The sequence below is a fragment of the Pinus tabuliformis genome, chromosome 6 (genome assembly GCF_031772625.1).
Source record: "Pinus tabuliformis cultivar Carrire ecotype Pingquan chromosome 6, CPIR1, whole genome shotgun sequence".
NCBI lineage: Eukaryota > Viridiplantae > Streptophyta > Pinopsida > Pinales > Pinaceae > Pinus > Pinus tabuliformis.
In genome coordinates, this window is record NC_142292.1 from 1,510,361,085 (window position 1) to 1,510,375,116 (window position 14,032).

Consider the following 14,032-nt stretch of genomic DNA (forward strand, 5'->3'; position numbering starts at 1 on the left):
GATGTTAGGATATTCCGACACATAGGATATAGTTAAGTTCAACTTGGTCTAGTATAGAGTTAGGTTAGAGTTAGGTAAAGTGTGTTTCTTTACCGTTGTACATTTTGTAACTTACAATCCGACGGTCACGATATGTAGTGATCCGACGGTTCACTCTCACCTCGGTATTACCGACACTTGATCCGTGGCTTGACACCCGATTGGTCCATGAGTTCTATTTAAAGCGCATGGAGGGTCATTGTTCGGGTAATCCGTGCATGAGAGAAGCTTATGTAAATTTTCATTCTTTGATTAATAAATTGCCTGTAGTACCCACGTTGGGACAGGCTGTGGACTGTTTCCCTCCTTGCACTCTGAGGGTTTTAACCACGTCAAAAATACTGGTGTATTGATTTGAGATCTGGTTGTGAGCGGTGTCCTTTTGGTATTCTTTCTGTGGAACTTACCCTGTAAATTCCTACAGAAAAACCCCCTACAACTCTTGGGGAAAACCAGTTTGAGAGCTTTTCTTTATTTCTGAAAATTGTCTTTTTACAGTGAGAATTATTCAGCAAAAAATCAGCAAGCAAATTTACAACTTATCTCCTTTCCCGTGCCTCACAGCAATCTGGAAATTACAGCAAACATGACAGCAATAAATGCTGTACGACCTCCGTTTTGTGTGCAGAAAAATCAGCAAACTGCTCCTCGATTTTTGTGCAAAAATCTGCCTTTCACTATGTGCTGAATCAGCTGTACAAATCTGCTCAACTGCTGCCTTGGAATGTGTGCCAAGCTGCTGTCTCCTTCTCCTTCTTGCTCAGAAATCTCTCTTGCTCTCTTGCTCTCCTTCTCCCAATCTGCTCATGAAAGAATGAATGACATTTTCCTCCTTTTCCTCCTTTAATATAACTCCAAGTGACTTTTGGGTGATCCAAGTGACTTTTGGGTGATTTCTAAATCCAATGGCTGAAATAGATTTAGATCAATGGTTGAGATTAAATGCTCATTTAAATCTCACTTTCTATTTTTTAATTCACCCCACTTTAATAAAGACCCACTTAGTCATTTATTTCCAAAGTCACTTTTCCTTTCTAATTTTTCATTGACTTTATAAAAGTCACTTTAAAATTAGACTTAATAACTTTATCACTTAAAGTCACTTTTAAATTAGATTTAACTTTATAAAATTATAAAGTCACTTTAGGAGAAAAATTAAATTCTTTTGGACACTTTTCCCTAGGCCAAAGATCAAAGCCTAAGGGAACCACTTGTCCTCCGGTACCAAATTTCAACATCATCCAGTTCTGAAATTGTGACCTGTAGTAGCCTTCTATGTCCTCTTTCCAATTCCACTAGTCTGATCCAAATTGGATTCTCCAAGGAAGAGTTATGCACAATCTCCCGCAGTGACCTGATTATAGACTATTTTAGTAGAGCGAACTTGTATGAAGTGCCACGTGTCATTGCTTCAACCTTTGACTCTGAAAAATATATAAACGAAAACTACAGTCCATCCTCTTTCTGTACCTTCTTATAAAATTTCAATCCGATGCTCAGAAAGAAAGTTATGATGATTTTCCCCAGGTCACCTGTTTTGAGTGTAATTCAAGAGTCTGCAAAAAGACCAACTTCCTCAGATCATATCTCCGAAAATATCGCGCGAAAAGTTCTGAAATTCGAACCCAAGGTTCAACGCGATTTCTTCTCAAATGGGTTTTTTTTGCGACTTCTGAAACGTCACAGAAAAAAAAAGTTATAGTGAAAATTCCACGATGACCTGTTTGGAGCAGCGAAACCCTAGAATCCAAAGCCCTGATACCAAATGTTATGAAACCAGCTCAAGAAAAGATAGAAAAGAAAGATCAACGCCTTAGAATTCAGCCTCTTCGAGGGGGAAACCTCCTTTACATTACATAAATGAACAATTCTTGGATGATACAAATGAAAAAACCTCCTTTCTATATATAGGAGTCTAAGGAGTCACAATATAATCCAGCCGACCTAACAATAATAATATAAAGCCACAAAAATAACAATAGAGGGATTATATGGGGCACAGAAATTACAATATGGGGGTAATAGGGGCACAACAATATAAATAAGGGGTATAACTACAATAGTAATGGGGTAATCACTAGTATTATAGGGACCCAACATAACTCTTCCATGACAGCTTTAGGCATTAAATTGTGGCTGGCCCCTGTATCTAACAGGCAATTGTGAAGGATTTTGTCATGAATGGTTAAGGAGACATAAAAAGATGGAGAATTATTATCAGCAGGTTCAATCATGGGGTTGAGCACAATGGCAGGCTTGTCATCTTGCAAATTAACAGAGTCAGTGGAGGTTTGTTTGGTTTCTAGCTCAAGGGCTTTTAAGGATAGGTTTTCTAAATACTTCACTCTTCACCAACTCAACCAGAGGCACAGATATTTTCAAATTTTGAACTTCTGACTCAAAGATGAAAGAAGAAGATGACTTATCAGAACTTTTTACCTCTTGAACTGGAGCTTTGAGGATGACTGGATCAGCTGTTGGTCTTCTCTGCTTAATATTCTATGGTTTTGTTTGGGCAGCAGCTCTTTGTGAAGGATTTTCTTTGACATTCTTTGCATTGGATCTTAGATTATATCTCTGCTGCTTTTTCACTAGTTTGTAGAACAACTCCTCTATCCCATTCTTGATTATTTTGCTCTTGCAACAATGATTGTTCATGCTCAGCCAATGTAAAAAATGCAGCGCTGTCTTTATCTTCCATGCACTGCATTTCATCCTCATCTTCTTCAAATTGTTCCTCCTCCATGACTACATTTTGGAAGGGAGATTTTACTTTATGTTCTTCTCTTGTTTCTTCACCCTTCTGCATTATTTGTAACTGCTCATTTGCTCTTCTGAATGGATTGGGGTTTCTTGGAGCAAATGTGTTCTGCTGCCTTGTTTTCCCTGAATTCTGCTCAACCTTTAGTTTAGAAATTTCAGCAGCCAATGACTCTATCATCTTAGTCATTTTGTCCAATTTAGGCTGTCAAGATGATGCAGAAGAAGTAGAAGCCAGATTTCTCTACCTCCTCCTATCAGCTTGGCTTTTGAGCTTTTCTGCTGCCATAATATTAGACTCTACTTCTAGTGCTGCATCCTGCATGTCTGCTAGAGTAGCACACCTACTTTCTCTCAATAACAGGCAGAAATCAGAGTCAAAGGCATTGGCATAAGTGAGTTTGGTAGAGGTAGGAGTAGGCTTTACCTCAGATGGTATCTTACTATACATTCGACTGAATCTTTTATTGAAACCAGGTAATGATTCCCCATTTTCCCTCTTCAAGTTACCAAACTTAGTATGATAATACAACAAATATTTTTTATCTCCCCATTGCTTCAGAAATGCATCATCTAATGCTTCAATATCTATTATAGATCTCTGGGGTAATTCTTTGAACCACTTCCTAGCCTTTCCTAGCCTCTCTATCAAGGCTCTGGACAAAAACTCTCATCCACACATCATTTTCACTTATATCTAAATTATCAATATAACTGTAAAAAGCTTCTAGGTGTTCTTCTGCTGTTACTCCCTCTGTACCAGTGAATTTAGGCATATATTTTTTATATTCTCCCACAGGCATAGGATTTAAAGGGACAGGAAAGACTAAAGGTCCATATCTAGCAGCAACAAATTCTCTCAATCCTCGTAGGTGCCTGTTGTCCTGCCATGATTGGAATATTTGGAAGAATACTAGCTGATTGAACGGTAGGGAGTAATATGGTATATGGTAGAGATAAAGGGATGTTTTGGACTGAATGGGAAGCTTTATTTGGACTAAGATTCAAAGGGGAACTAACTGAACAAGGGACTGAACTAATCTCTGAAGGTATTTCTTTATTAACAGTGTTGTGCTCTAAATCTTCTAACTGTAAATCTTCAGCAAAAACTTTATCTTTCAGAGATGCATGAGACTTTTTAGGCTTACCTGATCATGATGCCCCTTTCTATGAAGATTTTTTCAATTTGACAGTCCTCTCAGGTTCAGGCACTAGTTCAGCTGATAATTTCTAAGGATTTCTTCGAGTATGTCTCACAAACTGAGCCAGAACTTCAATGTGGAGTCGCCAAAGGTTGGTCTTCCTCCAATGGAGTCACCAGATAGATGATTACAACCAAAAATTGTGTTCAAACCTTGTCTATCATCAAAGCTTGAAGTTTTGTCGTTCTCCCAAGGAAGCTAAGCTTCAATTCTCCTCTCCCTGTCAACGATGCCAATTAATGTTATCACCCCAAGAAACTCTCCTAGGTTGTATATCAGAGATTCTCGGGAACATTACAAACTCAACAAAATGTTGGATAAATGGTGGATGAATGAAACAAATGCTGCATATTCAAGCCAAATAACCACTTCTATTATGTTTGACCCCAGACATAGGTGAACACCCCCAGACGACGAGGCTTTAGACCACCAATTACTCGCAATTTAAGGAAAATGAGATGATGGAGAAGATTGATCACACCAGCAGATGCACAGGACCTTGTGATGGCTAGCTGCAACCAGTTTAAAGGTCTGTAAATCAGTTTTCTAATACACAGAGAGGATGACAGCTCTCTGGCATTAAACAAACAGAAACCTGCATAAAAATTTAATGATACATGCTAAGTCCTAACACAGAGGTGGGATGACAACCCCTCTAATGCTAAACATTAACAGCACATGAACAAATGCACAACAAGCACAGCCTGAAACAAAGAAGAAGAAGTGGAAAGTGAGCAATCAACAGCAAAAGAAGCTTATGTTAGCTGGAAATGAAGACCAGATGTTGCAGGTTACACAGTAGTTATAGTCTCCAGAAGTTGAAGCTTACAACAGAATAACACTCATCAACCTCATTACATCTTGTTTTTCAGTATATATAGAATTTGTTTACAAAATTGCTCTACTAGGCTATGCGTGGAGGTGTCTTAATTGACTACCAACCACATTTACAGTTAGAGATGGGTCCTCTGCTACAAATCTAAATGTTTTAATGGACAGAATGACATTTACTGGTACTTTGTTGTCCTTCCTGAACGGATGAAGTATGATTTGCATGCATTTCAATAACTGCTGCAGTCATTTATCTGCTCAAGGTGGTCCTTCCTATCCTTCGGAGGTACACGGTGTTGAATGCAGTAGCTGAGGGTTTAATGCTCAGGTCGTTGGATCATCTCTTGCTTCTTCGCGCGCATAAAATAGGCCAAAAACACAGCAAAATACATCAAAATGGATGAAGAGCCGAGGAAGAATGCTGGCCGTTGGATGGGGAAAATGGACAGCCTAGATCTGATGGCGGGAGGTGATGGGAAGGCACAGAGGCGAGATGGATTGAATATTAGCCATGGATCTGAAAATTCAGACGGCGGAGATTAGATCCGAGAGGGCTATCGGGGGTAAACGAGAATGGGAGAACGAGGGCCGTTGGATCACGGGCGGCAGATCCAACGGCGGACGGGAGCGGAAGGTGCATGACAGTTAACGAGTGGGGAACCATACCGGAAGGGCGGTAAGCGGTTTCCCCGCACCACTTTTCGGGTAAGGTGGTAATGGTACATGGAGGAGCGATGCAATTAAATTGTGCCACGCGGCAGGCGGGAAACTGCTTCCCCGCAAGCTATCGGCCATGCAGGTTCGCAGAGCGGGAGAAGCGTATGGCGTTGGATCAACAGGCAGAGGATCGGACGGACAGGATTTAACGCACATGTCTCGGGATGATGTGACATGTATGGGCCCATCGGGTTATGAATTATATTATATGCATATTGTTATAAGTATTAAGACTTAAGCACCCGGGAATAAACAAACAAATAATGGGTTTATACGAGGTTATGCGGGTTTTGGGATTTATATAGGTTTTCGGGGGTTTAAAGGGTTAAAGGGGAAGGAAGAGACGGCGGTTAGCGGGAGATAAAAGGAGCATGAAATAGAACAGGGACCGCCCTCTGCGAGCCTTCATAAAACCTGAAACATGACTTCCACCCCTGCTCTCCATCCATCAAGGGTCACAAAATGTAGCAGAGCTAACATGACTACTGGGGCTCAAGATCACTGATCAATGTATTTTATCCCATCTTCCTTTCGTTGATGATGTGCTTATTTTTATTAGCAGTGGTATATGAGACTTAAATACTTTCTATGATATCATGCAACTTTTTTGTACAACTACTGGGATGGAAACCAATAGAACAAAGTCTACCATCACCTTCTCGGCTTGCTCTCCTCAGGAATCTAGACATGCTTATCAGAAGTTTCCCTTCCAAAGTTTTCAATTGGATGACAAACTTAAATATTTGGGGTTTCACATAAACTCCCATGGATAAAAAATAGCTGACTAGACCTCGTTGATGACTAAGGTGGAAAAAAGGTTGCTTAATTGGAACCACCAATTATTATCCAGAGCTGGGAGGTTGGTTCTTATCAAATCAGTATTGGAAGCCACTCTGGTTTACTAAATGTCCCTTGCTTGGATTCCTCAAGGTATACTTTTGAGAATACAAAAAATATGTTGCAAATTTTTATGGAATGGACACAAGGAGGGGAATCCATTCACTTGGGTGATATGGAGTCATATTGTATTGCACAAGAAATTGGGAGGATGGGGCCTCAAATATCTTCCTGCATTTGCACATGCATTGGCTGCCAAATTGGGATGGCTCCTCCTAAAGCCCAAAAGTCTGTCGAAATATGTGGTCATCAATAAATACATTTCGCCCCATAACCTCATGGATTGGGTTCGCCTTCCAGCTTGGAAAAAACATGGTATCTTTGTCATCTGGAGGGTTGTATTACCAACTCTCCCACCCATCAAGAATGGCCTCACTTAGCGAATTAACGATGAAACAACAGTCCGCATTGGATCTGATCCATGGATAGGTTGTGGCAACTTATATTGACTTCCTCCAGACCTTATTTCATTCCTAAATGGTAGTGACTTATCCACGATTGCATAAATAGTAGATCAACATAACGCTACTATTTTCCTAAAAGCTTGGAAATCTGCAGCTGCACTAGGCATTCCAGATCAGTGGATACAAGATTGGGGGAACTACATAAATGTGTTATCCGAATCACATGTCCAAATATCTAATGGCGATGATGATCTCATATGGGCTTTGACAGCTCATGGAGTATACTCTCCCGAGGTAGGATATCCCATTATATATGTTGCGCATAAGGCCCTTTTTCTGGAGGGGTGGTGGAGAGCACTCTGGAAACCCAAGTCTCCCCCACGAACTCAACTCTTTATGTGGAATATCATCATGAATAAAACTCCTACAGGTATCAGCTTGATGAAGAGATCACACGTTGGTTCGTCTTGGTGTGTCATTCATCAACAGGACGAGGAATCGAATGATCATCTCTTTCTGTTTTGTAGAACCTTACAACACATTTTGGGAGCAATTCCTCTCCTCTTTGGACATACCTCAACTTTGGGAAGGGTGAAACATAAAGGAGGCATGGAACAACTGGTGGAAAGCTTCCCCCAACATGAAGAATCACAATCTCCCCTGATTATATGATGCCATACTTGGTTAAGTCAGAACAACATCATCTTTAACAATCTGCAAATTCGGTGGCCTTTGGTAATCACTAGAATCATCAATAATTTCAATGAAATACCCGATGATGAATAGTCCCCACATGCTCGCACCATAACTCCTGAAGCCATCAACCATGACCATCCCTGGGCATACTTCGATGGATATTTCCAAGACCAGGGGTGTGGGGGAGGGGAGTATTCTTCTAAATTTATCAGACATTCACTCTTTCTGAATCCGCATGGTGCTGGGTGTTGCACAAACAATTTCGTTGAGCTCATCTCCCTCTGACACTTATTATACTTTGCATTGGCACAAAACTGTAGACATATTCAGATATTTGGGGACTCTAAGATCATCATTAATTGGTTCTCTTGCACATCTTCATGTCATGTGCATTCTCTCATGAACATTTTGGATGATTCATTTCATTTAAAATCACAATTTGAATAGATTACTTGTCTCCAAATTTACAGGGAGTGCAACCAGGCTGTAGATCAACTTTCCAAGGAGGCAGCGAATCAACCTAGATGACAATGGTTTATCCAAGAACAGAGGCAGGCAAAGATATTCCAGTATTATCATAGGTCCTACATAGACCAGATACAACAGAGGGCGATCAGGCCCTAATTTCACAATTTTTTATGATCCTAATATATATAAGAAATTTTGCAAAGCAAACATTTTGAATTTTTGTATAAATATTTACTGAACCTGAAGACATACCCTAAATGGGTATTATGTATAGACCTATATATTTTTGATGGTTATGACCACACATATAACATATACCACCAACATTTACATCATGTAATTTTCCATTTATAATAGAAAATTACGATTTTTCTTGGAGAAAAAAAATTAATTTATAAATATTATTTTTAATTATTTGTTTCTTTATTATTTAATTTTAATACAGATCCACCGCATCAAAAAAATTGTATATATATTAAAACTATGTAACAATTAATGAGAACTATACATAAAATTATATATATATAAACAAACCTTATGACATCATACCATTCAAAGTACCGCAAAGGCCTTTGTATTAATATAATGGGAGACTTTCGTAATGGATAGATTGAAAAGCTTGGAGTGGTGGAGCACCCACACTCCATGCATGGGCCTCCACCCACTCCTCCTCCACTTTAACTCCTCTCCTCTCCTCTGTACCCCCTTCACACACTTCACACATCTGCCAGGTATATCCTCCCCTCATAAAGGTCTTTGGTTTCAAAAGGACTTGTATATTATTTTTTATTATTTTTATTTATAAAGTTTGTTTATTAAATGTCTTGTATATCATTTAATTCAAGTTTATTTTAATTCCTTTAAATTTTAGAGCGTATTAAATTTTTTTATTTTATTTTTAAGATTTATAAATTTATTAAAATTAATAAAAATAGAATTTTATAATAAACAACTCATCACGGTTAGTTTCTATCAAATAATTAATTTTATAATTCAAATTTTAGAAGGTTGTATTTCAATATTTCTTCAGCGAAATGAGGTCCAAAATTTCTTGGATAGTTAAAATCATGGTAAATAATTTGGCAGAATCAAATTAGTCAGATTTAGTTATTCAATAGCTCAAAAATATAGTAGAAGTCTAAATAACGAATTTGCAACCAAAATTAGTTTTGTTGAGAATGGTTTGGGAAAATTCCATTGGTCTGAAAGAACGGTTTTCTCTAATTTATTCTCCAGATTGCTCAAGTACTAATCAAATTTCTACATGAAGCAATCAAAGTATGGAACCTCTTTTATTTTAATTTATCTGATTTAATTTTTATTTTGGGCAATTTATTGAGAGAATTGGTATTTTATTTAATATGCAAAATTAATTTGTTTAATTTTGATTGGTTTTCGCAGGGAGTAGTTGGGACGATCAATCCCAAAATTTCTTGAAGCAATGGGATTGCACCAGCAGGGTAGAAAAAAGAATTTTTTTCATTTGAAAATTAATGAAGTAGATATGATCTCAACAACTCTCCTTTTGGCAAATTGTATTTGTAAATTATAAACAATTATTTTGAGAATGAAGACTAGGTTCCTCTTTTTTTCATTTTTGATACTCTTAGAACTTTTGTGAGGGGAATTTTAGTTGTAGGTGAAGAGGGATACTCATATCTGTGTGGCTTGAGAATTTTCTTTTCAATATCTAGTCATTGTCTTTGAGGCAGAGATTGCACTATTGTAGTTCTTTTATTCGGTATTAGAGCTCATGGTCTTAGAGGGATTGTTGAGGAGATTCTTTACAAAACAGAGCAAAGATTTCATGTTTAATTTGTATTCAAGTACTATTATTTATTAATGAAAATTAAGTCATTTTCAATGGCAGATATGTGTCAATTGTTTCATATTATGCACTTATATTGGATATGAAAATGATTGTCATTTGCTCAGCTATCAGATCTAGTGGTTTCATTGATTTTTATTGATTTCTCAATTTCTTTTGTGCTCTAATCAAATTTTTGAGTAACTATTTGCTCAGAAATTTGTCATTAACATAGGTTTAATTGCCTTAACTATTTCGTATTTTTGATGGCTAATCATTCATTGTTTTAAATCTCTAAACAAAACATGTTTTGTAACAACAATATCATTTGTTATAACTATTTCAATATCCTGATATTCATCATAAAATAGACATGTTAAATCCCCATTCATTTAATCACTTTGCTCTTGATTTGAATGAGATCTATATCGTGTCCTAATGGAGATATGATAGATTAGATTTCCTTTCTATTGCTTGCATCTTAGAATAGAATTACATTTAGAATTAATTCCATTGCATTTTAGAAGTCTCCTTACGTAGGAGAAACCTTAGGTGTGGCTTGGTTGAGCCATTAAATTATTTTAAAGATTGTTTTCTTGCATGTGCACTGCAAAAAGGTAGGTTCAATTTTCTCTTCTTATTGATTGTAAATTAAATACATCGTAAGTCAACAAGAAGGGAAAGGGGGTAACTTGACCCAATAGAACTAGTTGGAGCCATCATTACAAACAGATAAGAGTTTGATTTAGTATTCTGACCTAGTGGTCTTCGTAAATGTTGATGAGGTCATTTTTTACCATCAGCACTTGGGAAATCAGAAATCGAGTCAAAGAAATTTTTCCTTATGGTCTTCCTAAAATATCCTCCTTCCCTGAGATGAAGAAAGAAGAATATCACTTCTTCAAAGATTTGTATTCAGAAGAAAAGGAAAATGATTCAGAAGAGGTGCAATGCTTCATATCTTGCCTCCCCTCAATTGTTGTAGATTGGGAGAATATTCAACTCATCAAGCGAATTGAGGAAACTGAGGTGATTAAGGCCATCTGGTCTCTAGCACCAAACAAAGCTCCTAGCCTAGACGAATTTTCCATTAGTTTCTAGAGATCCCTCTGGGGCTTAATAAAAAAGGACCTATTGAGAATGTTGAATTCATCCAAGTTGAAAGGGAAGCTAGGAGGAAGTACAAATTCTTCCTTCCTGGCCGTTATTCCAAAGGAGACCAAGCCCACATCCTCCTCTCGTTTTCTTCTTAGTTCATTATGAAACTCTTCTTATAATATTTTACCTAAGGTAATGGCCTCTAATATAAGAAAGATGCTACCCGCAATAATATCAAAAAACCAAGGAGGTTTTAAGAAGCACAAACACTTAGACAGTGTGATTTAGGTCCAAGAGATTATCCACTCCAACAAGCTAAGTGGCAAGCTAGGTATGGTAGTTAAATTAGATATGGAAAATTCTTTTTATAGATTCCAACATTCCTTTTTTCTTTTAGCTATGGAAAATAGAGGATTTTGTCCAGAATTCTTCAATTGGGTCCAAGCATGTATTGGAAATCCATGGATTTCTCCATTGATAAATGGTCAGCCTTGCAATTTCTTTTCATCTTCTAGGGGTCTAACGCAAGTTTTACCTCTCTCTCATCTTTTCTATCTTATCATGGCTGAGAGATTTAGTAGGAATTTGGAACATTCCAGGACTAAGCGAAGATTAAAAGGTTTAAGTATAGCAAGGAATATAAAGAATATCAATCATTCATAATCTATCGACAACACACTTCTTTTAGGAAGAACCTCAAAAAAAATTACTATGTGATTCAAATATGTTTTGAACTGATATTTGGATATCTTAGGGGGTCTAGTAAACAAAAAAAAGAGTTTGATTTTCTGGAGGAACAACTTTGGCGCAAACCTTTTGGAGATATCTAGAGTTCTAGAATTTCCTATGGAGTTTGAATGTCAATTTTTCAAATATCTTGGAATTCCTATATCCTTAGGCACCTCTAACTTTGAAATTTGGGTTGAAACCATTAAAAAAAAAAAAAAAAAATATATCCAATTGTTGGGAGCACAATGGCTGACCACAACTGGAAGAGTCATTTTGGTAAAATCACTATTATCCCCTTTAATCGTCTACATGTGCTTGGGCTTGTTGGCTCCAAAATCAATGCTTAACCAATGGAGCCTTCTGATTCGAAAATTTATGTGGCAAGACTGGGAAAGGTAACAAAAGGAATTTTCATTTGGTGCATTGGAACATTGTTCACCTTCCAAAGGCTAATGGTGGTCTAGCCGTGAAAGATCCTTTGTATATGAATCTATCTCTTGGTTTAATAAAACCCGATGGCTCAGGGCTAAACTAGTCAATGGGTCTGGCTTCGAATCCAAAATATTGAGGTTGTGTATAGAGGTCACCCCTCTCATTGCCGATCACCTTAGTTGGTGCATTGGGAATATGGCTCACGTTAGCATATGGAAATATAACTTTTCCTCTAATGGTCCTCTCGAAGGAATTGAAAAATATTGTGAAGTGGCCAATTGGATGCAACAACAAGGTTATATCAAGCTAAGAGATATCTCTCTCTAGGATGGTCGGGGTCAATAGAAAGGCTAGTTTTGTCCAATGCCACCGATTCGTATTTGGTCCCAATGGGACAATTTGATTACCACTTTAAATGGTTTGGCCCTTATCTCTTTCTCTATGCGGGATGATCGACCATGGAAGTTAAGCCCACAACATAAATTCTCGGTGAAATTGGGTTATTTACATTTTGTTAAAAATATGCCACACTTGTCACCAAGCAAATTGTAGGGACAATATTCCAAAAAACAATTTATTGTGTTGGACTCTTGTCCATCAAAAAATTCTCACTAGTGAAAATATAAGGAAAATAAATATTCAAGGGCCATCATGTTGTGTCTTGTGTTCAAGCTCAGAGGAAAGTATTTCTCATATTTTATGGTCTTGCCCCTTCTCTTTGCATACTAGGTGTGCAACATTCACTCCTATGTTTTATATAGACTTTATCCCTAGATTGTGTGTGGAAATGTTTGAGAAATGGAAAATAAAATATCACTGGAATCGAAAAGTGTCTTCTCTACCAATTAAAGTTTGGGAAGCAATCCCTAAGTTCTTATGCTTTTCTATTTGGATCACAAGGAATAAGGATATTTTTAAAAATGAACACTCAAATCCTTTGTCAATTACCCTCAAAGAAATTTCCCTACTTTTCGAAACGGTCTCACCTAGGGGATTTAACACCAAAGAGATTGAAGATCTAAACCCATTAGAGTGCGAATGGATTCAAGTAATAGGAAGCTTTCTTTTGTTGAAAATAATAGCAAGAGGGGGGTGGATCAGTATTATCAAATTAATAATTTTATTTCCAAAACTAATTTATATACACTACTTCTGTAAAGTGAACTAGTGTGTACACGCAATTATGATTAGAGAAACCAGCGTATACCCAGAGAACTTGTGATTTAGACAATCTATCATGTGTTGATCTTTAACCAGTGCATCAAGTAACTTATTAAACAGTGCAGTAAAACACATAAGCAACACACAAGAACACCAAGATTTAAGGTGGAAACCCAATGTGGGTGAAAACCACCTGCTGCTGTCATCTTTTTCTTCTTTTAATAATAAGAAAATCTGTTTACAATCTTGTACTGGTGCAGACTCATACCAGTACACAGGCACCCACCTGCAAAAGGTTACAACCTTATCTCGTTTTCCAGCTTCTACTGGAAGGGAGTTGCAACCCCCCAGCTCTTGTACTAGCCAATGTGATTACTAGTACGTAGGTGTCGGCCTACAGAAGTCTACGACCTTCTCTCTTCCTCCAAGGACCACGTTTCATAAATTTTCAGTCTGGATGCTCCTGGTACACAACAATACACATGAAGGCCTTGTTTCATTAAATTTTCATACTGGACCCATCAGAAACTTTGAAACTTAAACTGCATCAACCAACAATCAGTTAATCTGAACAATCAGATCACTGTCACCATAATACTGTACTGAACCCAGGAATCAGCTGCAACCTCAAAAATCATGCATTAGAATGTACACGCTACTTTATTGAACCCAACCTACGTGTATACACTACTTCATGTAATCAAACCTGCATATACCTTCAAAAACACTGAAAACATTAAAATTTTGAATCAAGTCTGTACCAACCAAAAATATATTGACCATCTACTGTC